Source organism: Microtus oregoni, unplaced genomic scaffold (genome assembly GCF_018167655.1).
Source record: "Microtus oregoni isolate MIOR12 unplaced genomic scaffold, Mior012 000006F_ref0000085, whole genome shotgun sequence".
Taxonomy (NCBI): Eukaryota; Metazoa; Chordata; class Mammalia; order Rodentia; family Cricetidae; genus Microtus; species Microtus oregoni.
In genome coordinates, this window is record NW_024543065.1 from 38,901,059 (window position 1) to 38,918,690 (window position 17,632).

General features: G+C 38.2%; 1 pseudogene; it reads left to right on the forward strand.

The window, feature by feature from the left end:
- The first annotated feature begins 10,226 nt into the window (after positions 1-10,226).
- On the forward strand, positions 10,227-16,316 carry LOC121449255 (annotated as a pseudogene).
- Positions 16,317-17,632: the final 1,316 nt, after the last annotated feature.

Sequence of the window (17,632 nt, forward strand, 5' to 3'; positions counted from 1 at the left end):
AAGCATCTTCAACAAATGGCACTGACATAACTGGATATCAACATGTACAAGAATGAAAATGGATCCATATCTATCCCTATGCACAAAACTCAAGTCCAAATGGATTAAAGACCACAACATAAAACAAATCACACTGAACATCATAGAATAGAAAGTGGAAAGTATACTTGATTGTGTTAGCACAGGAGACCACTTCCTAAATATAACCACAGTAGCACAGACATCGAGAGAAACGATCAATAAATGGAACCTCCTGAAACAAAGACACTTTGGTAAAGCAATGGACATGGTCAACAAAACAAAACAGTAGCCTACAGAATGGGAAAAGATCTTTATAAACCCCACATTGGACAGAGGACTGATCTCCAGAATATACAAAGACTCAAGAAACTAGTCATCAAAAGAACAAATAATCCAATTTTTAAAAATGCGGTACAGACTTGAACAGAGAATTCTCAACAGAGGAATCTAAAATGGTTGAAAGACACTTAAGGAAATGTTCAACATCCTTAGCCATCAGAGAAATGCGAATCAAAACAACTCTGAGATTCCATCTTACACCTGTAAGAATGGCCAAGATAAAAAACACCGATGACAGCATATGCTGAAGATGTGGGGTAAAGGGAATACTCCTCCATTGCTAGTGGTGATGGAGGAAGGTCATTGGTTAAAAAAATAAAGAAACTGCTTGGCTGGCCCTCATAGGTTAAAACATAGGTGGGAGGAGTAAACAGAACAGAATGCTGGGAGGAAGAGGAAGTGAGCTCAGACTCGACAGCTCTCCTCTTGGGAGCAGACACCTCAGAAGAGATGCCATGCCCCGCTCCCGGGCAGACACATGTGATGAAGCTCCGACCCAGGATGGACATAGGCTAGAATCTTCCCGGTAAGACCGGTGCTCAGAGATTATTAGAGATGGGTTGATCGGGATATGAGAATTAGCCAGTAAGGGCTAGAGCTAAAGGGCCAAGCAGTGTTTAAAAGAATACAGTGTCCGGTCCGTGTACTTATTTCGGGGCATAAGCTTAAGCTAGCCATGTAGGCAGCCGGGTGCTGGGGACGTAGCCCCACTGCTCCTAATTACTACAAGTGGGAGTGTAAACTGGTATAGCCCCTTTGGATTTCAGTATGGCAATTTCTCAGAAAATTAGGAAACAACCTACCTCAAGACCCAGCAATATGTTCAATCATACCATAAAGATATGTGCTCAACTATGTTTATAGCAGCATTGTTTATCACATTTGTGACAGCCAGAACCTGGAAACAACCTAAATGCCCCTCAACTAGCAAAATGTGGTACCTTTACACAATGGAGTACTACACAGAAAAAAAAAAGACATCTTGAAATTTGCAGGCAAATGGATAGATCTAGAAAACATCATATTGAGGTGACCCAAACCAAGCAAGACAAATATCATATGTACTCACTCATAAGTGACTTTTAGACGTGAAGCAAAGAGAGAGAGAGAGAGAGAGAGAGAGAGAGAAAAGAAATTCACAATCCCAAAGAACCTAGACAACAAAGAGGACCCTAAGAGAGGCATACATGGATCTAATGTACACAGAAAGCAGAAAATACCAAAATCTTATGAGTAAATTGGGAGCTTGGGGACAATAGGGGAGAATAGAAGGGGAGGGGAGAGGAAGGATGGGGAACAGAGAAAAACTGTAAGAAAGTAATATAAAAGTATGGCAACATCTTCAGTTTTCACTCTAATTGTTTTATACACTTCAAAATTCATACTTCTGAGAAACCATATAAAGATATAGAATATATATTCCCCATGTCTTTCTGTCCATTGGAATTTACACCTCTCCAAATGTATTGAATTGACAAATCCTTTACAGTGCTGAAATTTCAGAGATAAAAGCAAATTCATCATTAAAGAAAACACTGTGGGGGCTGGAGAGATGGCTCAGTGGTTAAGAGCATTGCCTGCTCTTCCAAAGGTCCTGAGTTCAATTCCCGGCAACCACATGGTGGCTCACAACCATCTATAATGAGGTCTGCTGCCCTCTTCTGGCCTGCAGATATACACACAGACAGAATATTGTATACATAATAAATAAATAAATATTTAAAAAAAAAAAAAGAAAACACTGTGATAAATTCTTCGGTTTTATTCATCTTCAAAATCTTCATACAAGAGTCATGCCACGTGGGTTCAAAATGATAGGCTCCTATGTAGCTTCTTTTTGGTCATATTGCTTGGTTGACCTTTCAGGATTCCTCTCTCTTCCCTATTACTCTACTACATTCTGCTACCAGGACACCCACTTTTGAATCTCCTATCACCTATATTCTACTCTCTAACCCCTCTTCCTGCAACTCTCCACTAATGGTCCCTTTCTAGAATCCTAGCTTCTACATGTAGTCTTACTAAAACACACAAAACAAAGTTTGTATCTTAGATGCATATGTGAGAGAACATGTGATGTTTGACTTTTGTTGCCTAGGTATCTGAACTCGTCATCATTTCCTGTTACCTATATGTACATCTATATTTCACACTTTCATTTTTATTTACACCTTAATAATATGCCAGTTTATGGAGATAAGAATCATGGTTTCATTTACCCATGTTTTAGTTTGTGGACATATAGATTGATTCCATTTCGTAGATATGGCCAATAACACATCATTGAACATGATGGGCAAGTACTCATTGATAAGATGGCAAATCCTTGGAGTTTATGCCCATGAGTGGTTATTGTGTATCATCTTCCTCTTCAATTAAATCCTTCCATTTTGGAGGAATCTCCTTAAAACACAGGGCATGGCTGGGCAGTCGTGGCTCATGTCTTTAATCCCACAACTCCTGAGAAAGAGGCAGGTAAATCTCTGTGAGTTTGAGGTCAGCCTGATCTACAAAGCAAGTTCCAGGATAGTCAAATCCACACAGAGAATCCCTGTCTCAAAAAATAGCAAAACAAAACAAAAGAAAACCAACCAACAATCAAAAAAAAAAAAAACCCACAGGGCATGAAAAGAGAGGTAAAGGAATGGAATCCTCTAATGGTTCTCATGCTTCCCGATGTTGCAGCCCTTTAATTCAGTACCTCATGTTGTGATGACCCCAGTTCATAAAATTATTTTGTTATTTCATAGCTGTAATTTTGCTACGGTTACAAACTGTAATGTAAATATCTCATATGCAGGGTATCTCATATAAGACCCAAAAGGGACCATGATGGAATTGAGAGACACTGCTGTCAGGTGAGGTGATAAATTCAGTCTTGCACAGGAGCTCTGGAAGCTTGGGAATAGAAAACTTAAAAATTTTGAGAAATCACAGAAACTGACATATACTGAAGACCAGTGGTGACATGAAGCCTTGTGAACGTACTACAAGATTCTTGGACTTTCTGTTCATGGAGATCATTGTTGGATTAGCTAGACAGCAGGTCATTCATTTGAATCCCCTTTATATGTCTATAATATATGTGTATTATCATATATGTATTACATATATGATGGTCTAGTCTAAAAGAGAAGCAAAGCTCACACAAAGGTAATACCAGCACTTGGGATCATATGCCATTAATTCTAGCACTAAGGAGGTGGAGACAGGAGTGATATGGCTGGGCAGAGAGAGGAATATAAGGTGGGTGGAGACAGGAGCTCAGTGTAGTCTGAGGAATCAGAATAGGATCTCCTCTTTTATCTAAGAATCAGTACAGGTAAAAACTCTCTCACTGCTGTGTTTCTCTGACCCTTCAGGTTTCACCTTCTGATAGCTGGCTCCAAGTTTTTATTATTAATAGCAATTAGAATTAATGCTACAATTCACAACTCTGCCTTTTGATTACTTGTGGTTTATTTGTAGTGGTCTCTGTTACAAAGAGATGATGGTTGAAGACTATGCTTATCTATGGGTATAAGGACAATATTTACATTTTTAAGGAATTATGTTGGTTTAGTAAAGTGTTTCTTCGCCAAGATTTATGGCTTTACCAGCACTGAGTAGTTAGTAGTTATCAGTCATAGTTTCTCTTTTGTTAAAAATTTCTTAAGTCCAACTAGAGAGCTATCGGTTACTATCAAGGTATGCTTGCAGCTATGGCACTCAGGGTTATTGTACCATGATGAATATTGATGTGGTTCATAGGCATCCTAGCTGGATAAGACTGTTCATTAGCTTTTGGATGACTGAATGGTGCTTCTGGTACCATGCAGGTTACTCTTAAGGGAGAAGTTATATTTATTTTGAAACAAGGACTCTCTGTTTATTACCAGTCATAGACTCATTATGAACACCAGGCTGTCCATGAGTTCAGCTTTCCTTGCCCCTGCCCTCTGAGTGCTGGGAGTAAAGGCTTGCATAACATTGCAATATCATGTCATTACAGCCTTCTTGAAAGACGTGAATAAACAAGTAGATCTTATTTCTACTGATATTAAAGGCCTCCAATTCACTGAATTGGAAACTCTAATTGAAATATGAGTTCCCAGATCCACATAACATATTGACAGGAATCTCTCAGAACTTCAAAGAAGAAGAGCAAACTACATAAAATAATTGAAACAAAAAGGAAGACTTCCGGACTCTTAGTAGTACCTGGTATTAAAACAGATAATGATAAAACCAAAGTGAAATTTAAAAAAATTTCTTTTATGGTCTCACTCTCTCTCTCATCTCTGTCACACATGCACAAACATGTGTGTGTGTCTGTGTGTGTGTGTGTCTGTGTGTTTCATATACTGCCCATTTTCATTTCCTACCTCTCTACTATCCTGGTCCACAATTATAACGAATCTTTGCTGTATTCATCTCCATTCATTTTGCTTGGGATCCCCTCAGCTTAACCAGAGACAACTGTAAGAATGTGGTTTTGAAGCTATGTGTTGGAGTCTGATGGGCTCAGCAGAGGACTACAAGCAAAGGCAGTGAATCTTTTCCTCCAATGCAACCATTGCCAATGTTTGACAGGTGAAGGGTGGGGCCCTGTGAGCCTTTCCTTTTCCAAGACTGATTGTAGCCTAGGGTGAGGTCAATGCAGGTAAATACAGTTGCTGTTGGTTACTTATTACAACAGCTGTATGGAGTCTAGAGAACAGCATGTATTAACCCTTCCTCCTTCCCTTCTTTTTTCCTTTCCTTGTCCTCCTCTATGTTCCCAGAGTCATGGAAGGGAAGGTGTAACTGACATTTTTAGAACTGGGAACACATACCTTACTTATTTTCTGCATCTGGGACAGCCCAGAGTGTCTACATTTAACATTGTATTATTTTTTCCTATATTTTATGTAAAAGCAGCTTTAGCATTAGCCACAAAAGAATTAGAGTTAGGAAAATATCCAAGGCATCTTCTAGGGGTGAGAGCAGGACGGGATGAACTCAGTCCTGCTCTGTTAGTAATGCAGTGACCACTGACTTCTGGGTTTACATATTTTTTTTTTTTTTAAAATCCAACGTTTTGAAATGTCTCTTCCCAAGGCACAATTGCAGTATTTGGTTTTGGCTTGTCAAGTTTGTGACGGGGATGGGACGCTGACATCTGAATTTAGACTGTTATCATTTGGTGTAAGTAGGTAACTGGGGAGGGTTGTAGTCAAGTCGCGTCACTGTGGGCGTCAGATAGGGGGTTTGCAGTGTCCTCCTAGATCCAATTCTGGTTTAGGCTGGCAGCAAGCATGTGCGGAGGCTGTGCAGAGCCGGTCCAGGGGAGCCTGACAGCTGAAGCTGTGTGGAAGGCAGCCTGAGATGCTCCTGTGGTACAGGTCTTAGTAGGGCGGAGACACTCAACCAGAAACAGCGACTGGGAGAGTGTGGTCTATTGGCTGGATTTGGGGAATGGGAGGATTTGGAGGAGTGACGTAAACGGAAGCTGGGTCACTAAGTGAGCGCGGGGAAATTGAAGAGAAACCAAGATCGACAGATCTGAGGGGCCATTTCCTGTCTGTGCTCCGGGACTTGCACCTTCAGGAATCTCGGTGGTGCAGACTTTGGAGAGGAGGACACGACGGGGTGCCATAGGAAAACGAAAGCCCCCCGGAGCCTCAGTCACCGAGCGGGGCGGCCTGGGAAAGTCAGCAGCGCAGTGACGGGAACCGCAGCCCGAGAGCCCTGAAACCTCCTAGGTCAGAGGAGCTGAGGGGCTGGGATATAGGAGGGAAGGGTCCAGGGGTGCGAGCAGTTTCTGAGATGTTCATTTGTCTCAGTTCTGTTCTGAAGTTCTGTAGTGTATGTCTTACCTTGATATATTTTAGATCATAAGGAATAAGCCGTTTTATTTTTCAATTGGTTTTCTGCAAAAATATTCTTGTAAAATATTCTGCCAAAAAAATATACCGCGAAGTCCCCCAAAAACCAACAAGGAGACCGAGTCCCGTATGTAAAAGCAAAGTGCCTTTATTTTATACAAGTTTGCAAACTCGGTCTCTCCGCTTATCCGACGTTTTGGAATAATCGGGGAGCCCTGAACTCAGTTAGAATTGGGTTTTTAATAGTAGTAAAGGTGAGGGTGAGGGATTTCTAAGGTTCAGGAACCTTAATTGGCTGACATTTGCCTAGGGGTGTCCTGGTGAAAAGCGGTGGGTGTGTGCTGGCAGGTGATTCTATCTACAATGGTTGTAATGATAGGCATTTCCTTTGGATGGTCTGTTCTTGGGTGGTGCTTCGGTAATCTCAGTTTATGGTTGTTGATGGCTGAGTTCTACACTGCAGATGATAATGGTTGGAAGTAAAGAACTTCCTTTGGGTGGTCTGTTGCTATTTAGCTTATCATGACTAGCTCCTACAAAAGTATATAATTTTTTTTTGTGAGTTAACTTTTATCCACCATTAATTTCCATCTGAGACATATGCACTCTGTGATTTAAATACAGCATTCTGAAAAGTGTCTTTTGAGGCCTGGTGACACAGGCCTTTTATCCCAGTGCTCAGAAGGCAGAGACAGGTGAATTTCAGTCAGTTGGAGGCTGACAATGGGTAAACAGTGCCTTGAAGGACAGCCAGCACCACATAGAGAACCTGTTTCAGGGGAAAACAGAAAAGGGGAAAAAAAAAAGAAATTTAAATGCATTGTGGTATAGAATAATATTAGAAAGAATCTTTTGAATAATTATGATAACTCACTTATATCAGAAAAAAAAAGCATCTACATTAGTCTTTTGTCTCCTTGGTCCAAGAAAAGCACTCTGTCCTTGGACATATGACCAAACTGATTTTTCTTTGATATTTGCTGTGTTTGAGACCTGAACTCACAGTGTTGCTCTGTCTGGCCCACAAGTCACCTTGTAGACCCGGTTAGCCTGGAAAATATTCCACTTACCTATTTCTTTCAAGTGCTAGAATTAAAGGTGTGCACCAACAGGACGATTCAAACTGTTGTTTTTTCTTTTGTGGTCTTTTGACAGCCAGTGGTGTGGCAATTGCTGTGGCAATGCCTGAACCCTGTCCTGTCCTATAAAAATTTAGCAGAGCACTGTATCTGGGGTAGACATTAGATTAAACAACTGATTTTTGTTTGTTTGTTGCTTTTTTTTTTTGTGGTTTTTTTCGAGACAGGGTTTCTCTGTGGCTTTGGAGCCTGTCCTGGAACTAGCTCTGTAGACCAGGCTGGTCTCGAACTCACAGAGATCCGCCTGCCTCTGCCTCCTGAGTGCTGGGATTAAAGGTGCGTGCAACCCTCGCTTTGTTTGTTTTTTGAGCTTTGACCTTGGTGAATCGTTGCTGTGGTAAACAGTGATTGTTTCCTGTGAGCTGTGGAAATTGTTTTGCTGAAGGGTCTTTGCAGCCATCCCTTGACTTTGGTCACAAGATACCTCAGGCACACCTGAAGTTCTTCTATTATTGTGCTTTGCAAAGAATACATAATGAAGGACTAGAGTCATGGGGGCTTGTACTGCTCTTCTTCAGTAAGATGTGTAAATTAGATTAGAAACCTTGGTATGAGGAAATACTTCGTGGAATAGTCAATAAATGTGCCTTTGGATGGTTGATAGGGGTTCAGTTCATCAGAGAGGCATTACAATTTCATCTTGGACTGCCTTCTTTCTCCAACTGACCCACACCACACAGGACATCCTGACACTGCACAATTGCAGCACTAGGGTTTCTGTGGCTGGAGAATTGGGTGCTTCAGTCTCTCTTGCTCCTCCTCAGGAATTCTTGACAAACTAATGTGCAAGTTTGTGAGCTTTGTGTGATTGAGTCTCACGTCCCATAGAATAAAGTAGAATCCTGAGAGGAAAAAAGAAAAATTCTGATAGGATTATTTTCTAACACGAGCTCTTTGCCAACGCAAAATAATCCCAATCAAACCAAATCAGACCAAATTAAAAGATGTCCAGGTTTAATTGGAATCCTGCGCTCTCAGGTGACCCCGAGGGAAACTGGAAAGCTGCCAACGTGACCACTGGGGCAAAGAGGGAAAACCTCGTGTGTAGTTTTTGCGGAGCAGATTAAAAAACCCTGGGAAAGTGGTCTTGACCTTTCCTGGGGAGGAGTCAAGGTTTAATGGGCTACCTTGACCCTCCTCTGGGAGGGGTAAAAGTTCAAGGGGCATAGGGGCGGGGCCTCCAAAGATGGAGGCCGGAGACGGGGATTTAAAATTTCCATGAAATATTCTCTCTTCTTTGTGTGTGTCCCTTTGGGAGGTGTAAGGCTTCATCATTATTGGTCCATGATCAAGTCAGAACCTCACTAGTTTATAATATTCTCTTCCCAATCATTCAGTGCCATTTCTACCCCTGTTTTTTTGAGTGAGTTGCTATTAAAAGTGGGATTCAAGAGATGCTAACAAAAAATGATTTCTAATTATTTTCAGTATTCTGACACTGCAGGATAGTTGGGGAGTTGCTTATATAATTCTGTTTTTAGTTTTGTCTTCATTTAATAAACACAGTACTGTGTTAGAAATCCAGGTGCTTCCTGAAGAATCTCTTTCTCATGTGCAGGGAGGGCTCACTGATCACCCAGACCTGCTCACCTGTGCAGCAGAACAAAGGGCCTGGAAGGAGAGGAGACAGCAGCTAAGGATGCAGGTATGGTGGAGGGATTGGTGAAGGAGAGGAAGGGGGATTAAGTGAATGTGGAAGTGGAAAAGGAAATCAGTTTTGCCACATTCTGTTTCACTAGAAACAACTCCGGAGATTTCCACTGAGAAAATCTCAGGATTATCATAATGTAGGCACAAAAAGACTTTCTACAGAAGACTTGATAATCGAATTTTAAAATTTTATTTGACTATGTATATGAGTGACACTCTCCTTATTTATTCACATCACAGATCATGTTTTCATACCATTATCGGATCATTTTCATTTCTTTGATTTCAATATCTTATAAAATGATGAAAATTAATACCTTTAAGTTTATTTTTGCATATTTTTTGAGGTCTGGTATTCTAGTACATTCTTTATGTTTTAGTGTTAATGTCTCTGTTCCTGAAAATAATGCCAATAGAGTTTTGATAAGAATCAGGAAGTATGTTTATACCCGGCTAAACACCATTGATAGTGTCTTATTGTCTCCTATTGTCTGCTGGAAATTAGGATAAATTTTTAGAATGTAATAAGGACTTGTGATAATTTAGTAAAGTAGTGATTGTAGGTTCTCCTCCAAGAATTCTATGACTCTTGTGAGGAGCATCATCAGCCCAATTGGAAATTTTTATTTATACTCTAAATGTCTTTGCTTACAGAAATTTAAATGTATTATAGGCATTTTATTTTAGGTGGATAGATAATGATCAAGGAATAGATGGATTCCTTATGAATTTACCAGTCATTATTAATGTTATTTTATCCTCCATTTTCTGTGTTTATGCCTGTCTGTTCTCTATAATTAAATCCTCACCTCTCTTTTTCCATTTCCCCCATCAGGTGATTTTCTTCTCTGTTACTCCAGTCTCTATCACTCCGCCACACCCCACAGTGCTCTCCTTTTACTTTTCTGGTTACTGCAGACACTCCAGGTTGTAGACTCAGATATGAAGATTTGGAGCTAGGAACTTCCTACAAGAGAGATCATGCAATGCCTGTCTTTCTGGGTCCAGGTTACCTCACTCCGTGTGATCTTTTACAAGTCATCCATTTACCTAAAAAGCTCATGATTTCAATTTTTTTTAACACCTGAATAGTATTTCATAGTGTATGTGTACCACACTTTCACTATCCGTTTGTCAGTTGAAGTACATTTAGGTTGTTTTTATTTTGCAGTTATTATGAGTGGAGCAGCAATGAACATTGGTGAGCAAGTATCTGTGGAGTAGGATGTTGAGTCCTTAGAGCATGTGCCAAGGAATGGAACAGGTGGATCATGTGCAGAATTTATTTCACTTGATGGTTGTTTGAGGAGTCTCTATTTTGATTTCCAGTGTTGCTAGTTTTGTATGTTCACAAGGTTTTTATTTTCTAATGTTTTGTTTTTATGTAATTGCTGGTTGGATTATTGGTAGTAGTACTCTTACTTGTCTTAGAGGAAATAGTGTTTTGCTATCTTACTCATGGATGATTACTTTGCAGTTCTCCTGTATTTATCTCTTCTTCATATGAAATTCATTATTTCCATGTTCCTGTGACTTTCCTGTGTATGTTTTGCCTATAATTTATTATCTGCAGTGCTGCTTTAGTGAAATGAACTGTGACTATCTAGAATCCAGTTATGTCTCCATCAGTTTTTAAGAGCATCATTTTCTTTGTACAACAAGATGCTTGATGGTGATTTTCTCTTCAAGTTTCAAATTTCTTTCAATGCTCTCCTGTCTTTTTTTCAATGCTTTCCTGTCTTTGGGATCATTGACCAGACAACTGGAAGAATTCTGTTGCTTGGTTCTTTTCATGTGGTTTAACATTGTTCTTTAAAAACTTTTAGTATTAATTTTTTGCTTTTCTTTTTTTGCCCCCTGAAATGAAAGGGAAACAAGCCATCTATTCATTTATTTTACTGAAAGAGAAACTCAAAGAAGGGAAACTGATTCTCCAGTAAATGGCTGATTCTCCAGTAAATATGTCACAGGTCAGTGCTCCTTTCCTCTCTTTGCCAAAATATGTTATACTTAGATATATTGAAAGCCTTTAACTTTCCGCTTCTGATAATTTTTTAAAAATTTATTATGAACAATTCTGTAAACAGTTAAACAACAAAAAGCACACACTGAAATTAAGCAGACCCAAAGATGATACAATTCAAAGTACTTTTATACAGTTAGAGTCATCATAGGGAATGCAAACTCTGGAACCTCACATATAATTTTATATTTTCACAGCCAAATACATTGATTTACTTATCCACCACCAGAATCTAACTAGGAAAGCACTTAGCTTTATATCCTTATTCATAACTGCTATTCATTACCTGCATTCAGTCCCTGATGATTTAACTTTTTCTGCTTTCTTTTTTCCATGTTGTATTATGCCTACATACATTGTTCTATATACATATATTACTGGGTAGAATCTGCATTTGAGCAAACGTGGTATCTTCTTTCTAAAAGTGTATGACCACACTTAATATTACAAATTTTGGATTCATCTGTTTTCCTGCAAATTTTTATTATAATTTATCTCTTCAGCTGAATAGTACTCTTATTTTAATTTTCATTTTCCATTCATCTTTTGATAGATAATTAGTTTTATTTCAGTACTTTTCCTCTGTGATTAAAACAGCAGTAAACATGGGGTAGAAAGATCTCTATAGTGGAGTGTATTTTTCTTTGGGTATATGGCCAGGAGTGAAAGAGCTGGGTCATGTTAGTTCTCTCTTCAATTTTTTCAATAATCTCCATATTGATTCCTACAGTGTGTGTATTAATTTGTACCGTTCTCTCCATCAACAGTGAATAAAGCTTCCTTTCTCTCCATTTGTCATAAATTTTTATTGTTGGCCTAGCTGGTGACAGCCATTCTGCCTGTGGTAAGGCAATATTTTGAATTGGATTTATTTTGTTTTCTTTGATGGCCTGAATATTTTGGGGATATTGAATATTTATGCAATATTTATTGGTCCATTTCAGTGGTCTTTAGTCTTTGAAAAGTGTCTATTTCATTCACTTCTGCATTTGCTAAGTTACAGTATTATTTCCTCAATATTTAACTAATTGAATTTTTGGTAAATTCTTGCTCTGAGCATTATCCAAAGTTTCACTGGTATAGATTCTCTTAGCTATACTTTAAACATTTTTAGGTGTGTTTTTGGACTTCCCTCAGTTTTTATTACCCTATGGGAGTGAATTGAAATAGTCTTCAAAACTTTTTAAATTGTTGTCTCATTTGACTTATGCATATCCTTAGGGAAATTTTGGATTATATCAAATATCGCTGATCCTTATTTTCCTATTTGTTCATAGTGACCCGAACATTCTCATAAAATTAATTCCATAGAACCTTATATGTTAAATATCACAGTATGTAGTGCTGCCACAGTCCCTTCTACTGTGGAAAAAATCAAAACTCTTTGTCTATAAAATCAGACCTATATTCTGTCTTCCCCATTACCCTCTTGCTACTTATGGTGTGTCGTTGTACATAGAATTTAAACATCCCACTGAAGCTTGTTAGAATAGTTGTGTAAGGCACAAATACATACATGATTTACTGTCAGTGTTTTAGCATGATCTACAGATACAACATTTAAAGCAAATTTCCTCATCATCATTTTTCCTTCTGAGACATGTCTGCTGTGATCCTGTGTAGCGTAAACACAACATCCATGACAGATAAACTGTGTCCAGGCCTTAAATGTATTTCTTGTTTCATGAATATTATAAGAATATTTTGTTACCTTGTTTCCACAGAGTTAAAACTTTCATAATGGAATGTGACTGTATTGGAAATTATATTTTGAGAAATTAATTTTTGCTCATTTACATTCCACCTCCTTATATCCAGGAAAGCACTTCTGTGTAGCACATAGTCAAGTCATCCTATTTTGTTTCAGGGCCTGTTGACATTCCGGGATGTGACTGTGAACTTCTCAAAAGAGGAGTGGGAATGCCTGAACTTTACTCAGAGGGCTTTGTACATCGAGGTGATGTTAGAGAATTACAAAAACTTGCTGTTTCTGGGTGAGAACATTTTGTTTATAGAATTCCTAACCCATCTTCTGTTTGTTTTCACTTTATAGGATATAAAATCTTGTCAGCTCTCCTGAAAAAAACAACAGGAGACATTATTTAGTCTAATTTAGCAAAATTTTGTAGTAAGAAAGAACTTATTCATACGACTTAGTTTTATCTTTCTAGTTTCCATTTCAGAGATGTCATCCACTCCTCAATATGGTTCCAAGATTCATTCATAAACTCAGTAGCATGTAATATTTCCATTCATACCTTAAAGCTCCATTCAGTTTTATTTCAATTGACAGTTTTTTTAATTGTGAGATACATTCAAGATATACAAACTGAAAAGATTAAATATACTGAAGAATATGACAAGAAATATAAATTGATAAACCTTGCCTAAATTCCTCTGCTTTGTGTTTTCATGTATTAAGTACACTACTGGCTTAGACTTCTATATTCTTTCTAAAACTTCTTGTATGGGTAATGGGCTATCTCAAAGAACATGGAGATTATGTATGCAAGGTTGGCATGGCCACGTATCTGAAAAAAAAAAAATGAGATAGCCCTGAAATGAGAGAGGAGTGTATAGCTACAACTACAGTGGGCTAATGAATGAATAGGAGAACAATGAAAGCTTCAAGTGAAAGAGAAATCAAGAGCTGAAAATGTTGTGATGTTCAATTCACTTGAAAGAATTCCTGATTACTTAACTTAGTGTAGTATCCTGGCCCCAGAATGCATCCTTCCTGTTGTAACTGTTAGAAGATGTGTTAAGTCTAATGTGAGTCCATGAAGTAGAATTATTCTGTAATTGCCTTCCTTGTATGAATATCTACATATTACATCCTTCATTTTCTTGCCAATAGAGAATACACAGACATTCTTCTGGGAAATTATCTCAGGAATTGGTGTACAGAGTAGACTTGAGAATAATCCTATGAGGACAGTTAAAAAAAAAAACAAAGCAGTGTGTGGAGTTCAGACACTTGAGCGTAGAAATAAGAAAGAGTTGTCCATGACATCCCTGCCTCAAATGACCTAGAGCCTCTGATGTCTGCCAGAGTACTGTCTTTGTACCCATTACTTTTTAAGAATCTAATAATTTTTTTTCTAGAAAAAAATAAACCCTTAAAAGCATCAGGCTTTTAAGTAAGACTTTAATCTTTAAAGGAATTGGGTCTTCCTAACAGTACTCTTTATTGTCTGTCACTTAGTAAGTGCAAACACTGTGAACCTGTGATTGGGTTAGACTCCTCTTCATCAGTTTCTGAGAAGAAATAGTTTAAGATAGAGACATGTGTTCTGAACATAATTACTCAGTGGACTTTATCCCAAAGCTAATTCACAGCCCTCAATTATTTTTTCCATCTTTTTCCCAATTAGAGATTTTTGGCAAAGATGAGAAATCTGTCGTAAATCACTGATCTTTGAATTTTGAAGGCTGTCACGCTACTTTTGTGAGAACCCATACAATTACAGTGAATGAAACATGTCCATTACAGGGAGCTCTAATCCAAATAGTTCCAGGTTCACTTATCTTAAAAGAGAACTTAGGGAGACAGTCATTTATCATATGTTGATTATTGAAACTCTATTAATCTGAATTGTACTCATTTTTAGAGAACTGCAAATGTGATCCTGTCCATCAACAAGTGAAGACTGAAAAGCAGTCTTGTCAGTGTGATGAGCTTGGCAAAGTGCTTCATGACCCCTCCACATGTGCACTTTATAGAACAAGTGAAACTACAGAAAACTCTAATAACTACAGGTGCAGTAATCGCAGGGATGCCTCTGTTGACTCATCAAACCCAGATAGACACGACAGCATGCACACTGGAGAAGAATCTTGCAAATCTAAAGACTGTGAGAAATCTTTAAATTTGTCTTCCAACATTACTCAAGATCAGATACTCTACACTACTAAGAAAGAGCATAAGCAAGGAGAATATGGTGACTATTTTAACTCTACATATAGTCTTTTGCAACAACCAATCTACATCAGTGAGACACCACACCGTTGTCAGACATGTGCAAAATGCTTCAAGACTTCCTCAGATCTCAGAAAACATGAGAGAATTCATACAGGAATTAAACCCTACAAGTGCAACATTTGTGAAAAATCCTTTACCCGGCATCCAACTTTTAAAATACACCAAAGGCTTCATACTGGAGAGAAACCTTACAAATGCAAAGAATGTGGAAAGTCATTTAGTCAGTTGTCAGGAATTAATAGCCATCAGAAAACGCATACAGGAGAGAAGCCTTACAAATGTAAGGAATGTGACAAGTCCTTTGCACATTATTCCAGTTTCAGGAGACATCAGCGCTCACACGTTAAAAGCCATTACAGACTCCACACTGAAGAGAAGCCTTACAAATGCAATGACTGCGACAGAGCCTTTCCCCATTATTCATCACTGAGTAGGCATAGGAAAACTCATTCTCTAGGGTTTCACAATTGCAAAGAATGTGGTAAGTCCTTTATTAAATTATCACAGCTTAACTTGCATTACAGAATCCATACTGGTGAAAGGCCTTACAAATGTGAGGTTTGTAACAAATCCTTTGCTTGGAAATCAATTCTTAGAACACATCGGAAAATGCATACTGGGGAGAAACCTTACAAATGTATGGAATGTGACAAATCCTTTACTGAACAGTCATATCTTAGAAGGCATCAAAGTGTTCACACTGGAGAGAAACTTTATAGATGTATGGAATGTGACAAGTCTTATACCAGCTGCTCGTATCTTAGAGCACATCAGAAAATTCATACTGGAGAGAAACTTCCTAAGTGCAAAGACTGTGAAATATCCTTTATTCATATTTCAAGTCTTAGAAAACATCAAAAACTTCATACTGGAGAGAGACCTTACAGTTGTAAGGAATGTGACAAATCCTTTACCAGTTCCTCAAATCTCAGAAGACATCAGAGTGTTCACAGTGGGGAGAAACCATACAAATGTATGGAATGTGAGAAATCCTTTTCCCGGGACTCACATCTTAGAACACATCAGAGAGTCCATACTAGAGAGAGACCTTACAGTTGTCAAAAATGTGCCAAGTCTTTTTCCCAATCTTGTGGTTTAAGGAAACATCAGAAAATTCATACTGGAGAGAAACTTCACAAATGCAAAGATTGACATATCCTATATCCATATTGCAAGTTTTAGAATACCTCAGAGAGTTCATACTGGAGAGAGACCTTACAGTTGAAAGAACTGTAACAAATGCTTTTCCAGTTGAGATCCACAGTTTAGAAGGTATCAGAGAATTCATACTGGCAAGAGTATGTATGGATGGATATGTGACGAATCCTTTTTCCACTCTTATGGTTTAAGGAGATACCAGAAAATTCATACTGGAGAGAAACATACTGTTGTAAATAATGTGATATAGCATTTCCCAGTATTCTCTACTAAAAATCACAACATACAATAGAAACATAAAGATACAAAACACATGAAAGTCTTTAATGGTTTACATTTTAAACAATATCCTAGAGTTTATATTAAAGTAAAATTCTGCAAATATAACAGTATGAAAAGCTTATTTCTTTTAATGTGTATGCGAGCTTTGCCTGCAAGTATGTCTGTGTACTACGTGGATGCTTGGTACAGGAGAAGGACAGAAGGGGTCATCAGATCCCCTAAAGCTGGAGTTACAGACCATGGTGAATTGCTATGTCTGTGTTGGGAATTGAACACTGGTTTTCTGCAAGAGCATCCAGTGCTCTTACCCACTAATCTATGTTTCCAGCCTCTGGTAAAAAAAAAAAAAAATGTAATGAAATCATGTATCTTTCAACATCCAAAACTCATAGTGTCAGATGTTATGGGGCAGTCCTTTATTCCCATCAATCAGGATTCAGAGGAAAGAAGGTGTCTATGATTCAGTGGACATACTGACTTCTCGGACACCCAGGTCTTCATAAACTTTTTAAAAACAAACCAAAATCTTACTAAAGTATCATTAAAAAAATGTCAAAACCTTTAGTTTTCCCTCTATTGTGCTATACATCACAAAATTCATATTTCCAAGAAACCATATAAAGGTAGAAAGTATATACTTCTCGTATCTTTCTGTCCATTTTAATTATACCTTTCCAAATGCATTGAATTTGACAAATCCTTTACATAGTGCTGAAATTGCAGGGATAAAAACATTCATCATTAAAGAAAACACCCTGATAAATTTTTTTATTCACGTTCAAATTCTTCTTGCTAGAGTCAAACCATACAAATAGCAAGAAAGTAACTAACTGTGAAGAGATAGGCTGTGAATGCGACATCATTGGAATGCTGACACACAATTTAGAAATACCCAAAGGCTAAGGGTGTTGTGATAAAAACATCTTTAATTCCAGTCCCCTGGATGCAGAGAAAGGTATAGCCCTGTGAGTTTTAGGCCATTATTTACAGTATAAAGTTCAAGTCAGCCTTGCACAGGGAAACCCCATCTCAAAAGAAGACGAAGAAAAACCCCAAGAACATGCTGAAATTCATTTTGAAATACTTAAGTGTAGGCCCAAAAATGTGAGCCTATTTCCACCTTGTCTGAGAGAGTTTTAGCTTGTTCAAAGTGGACAGCAAGTGCAGCTACACATTCTGACTTAGGGTGTGA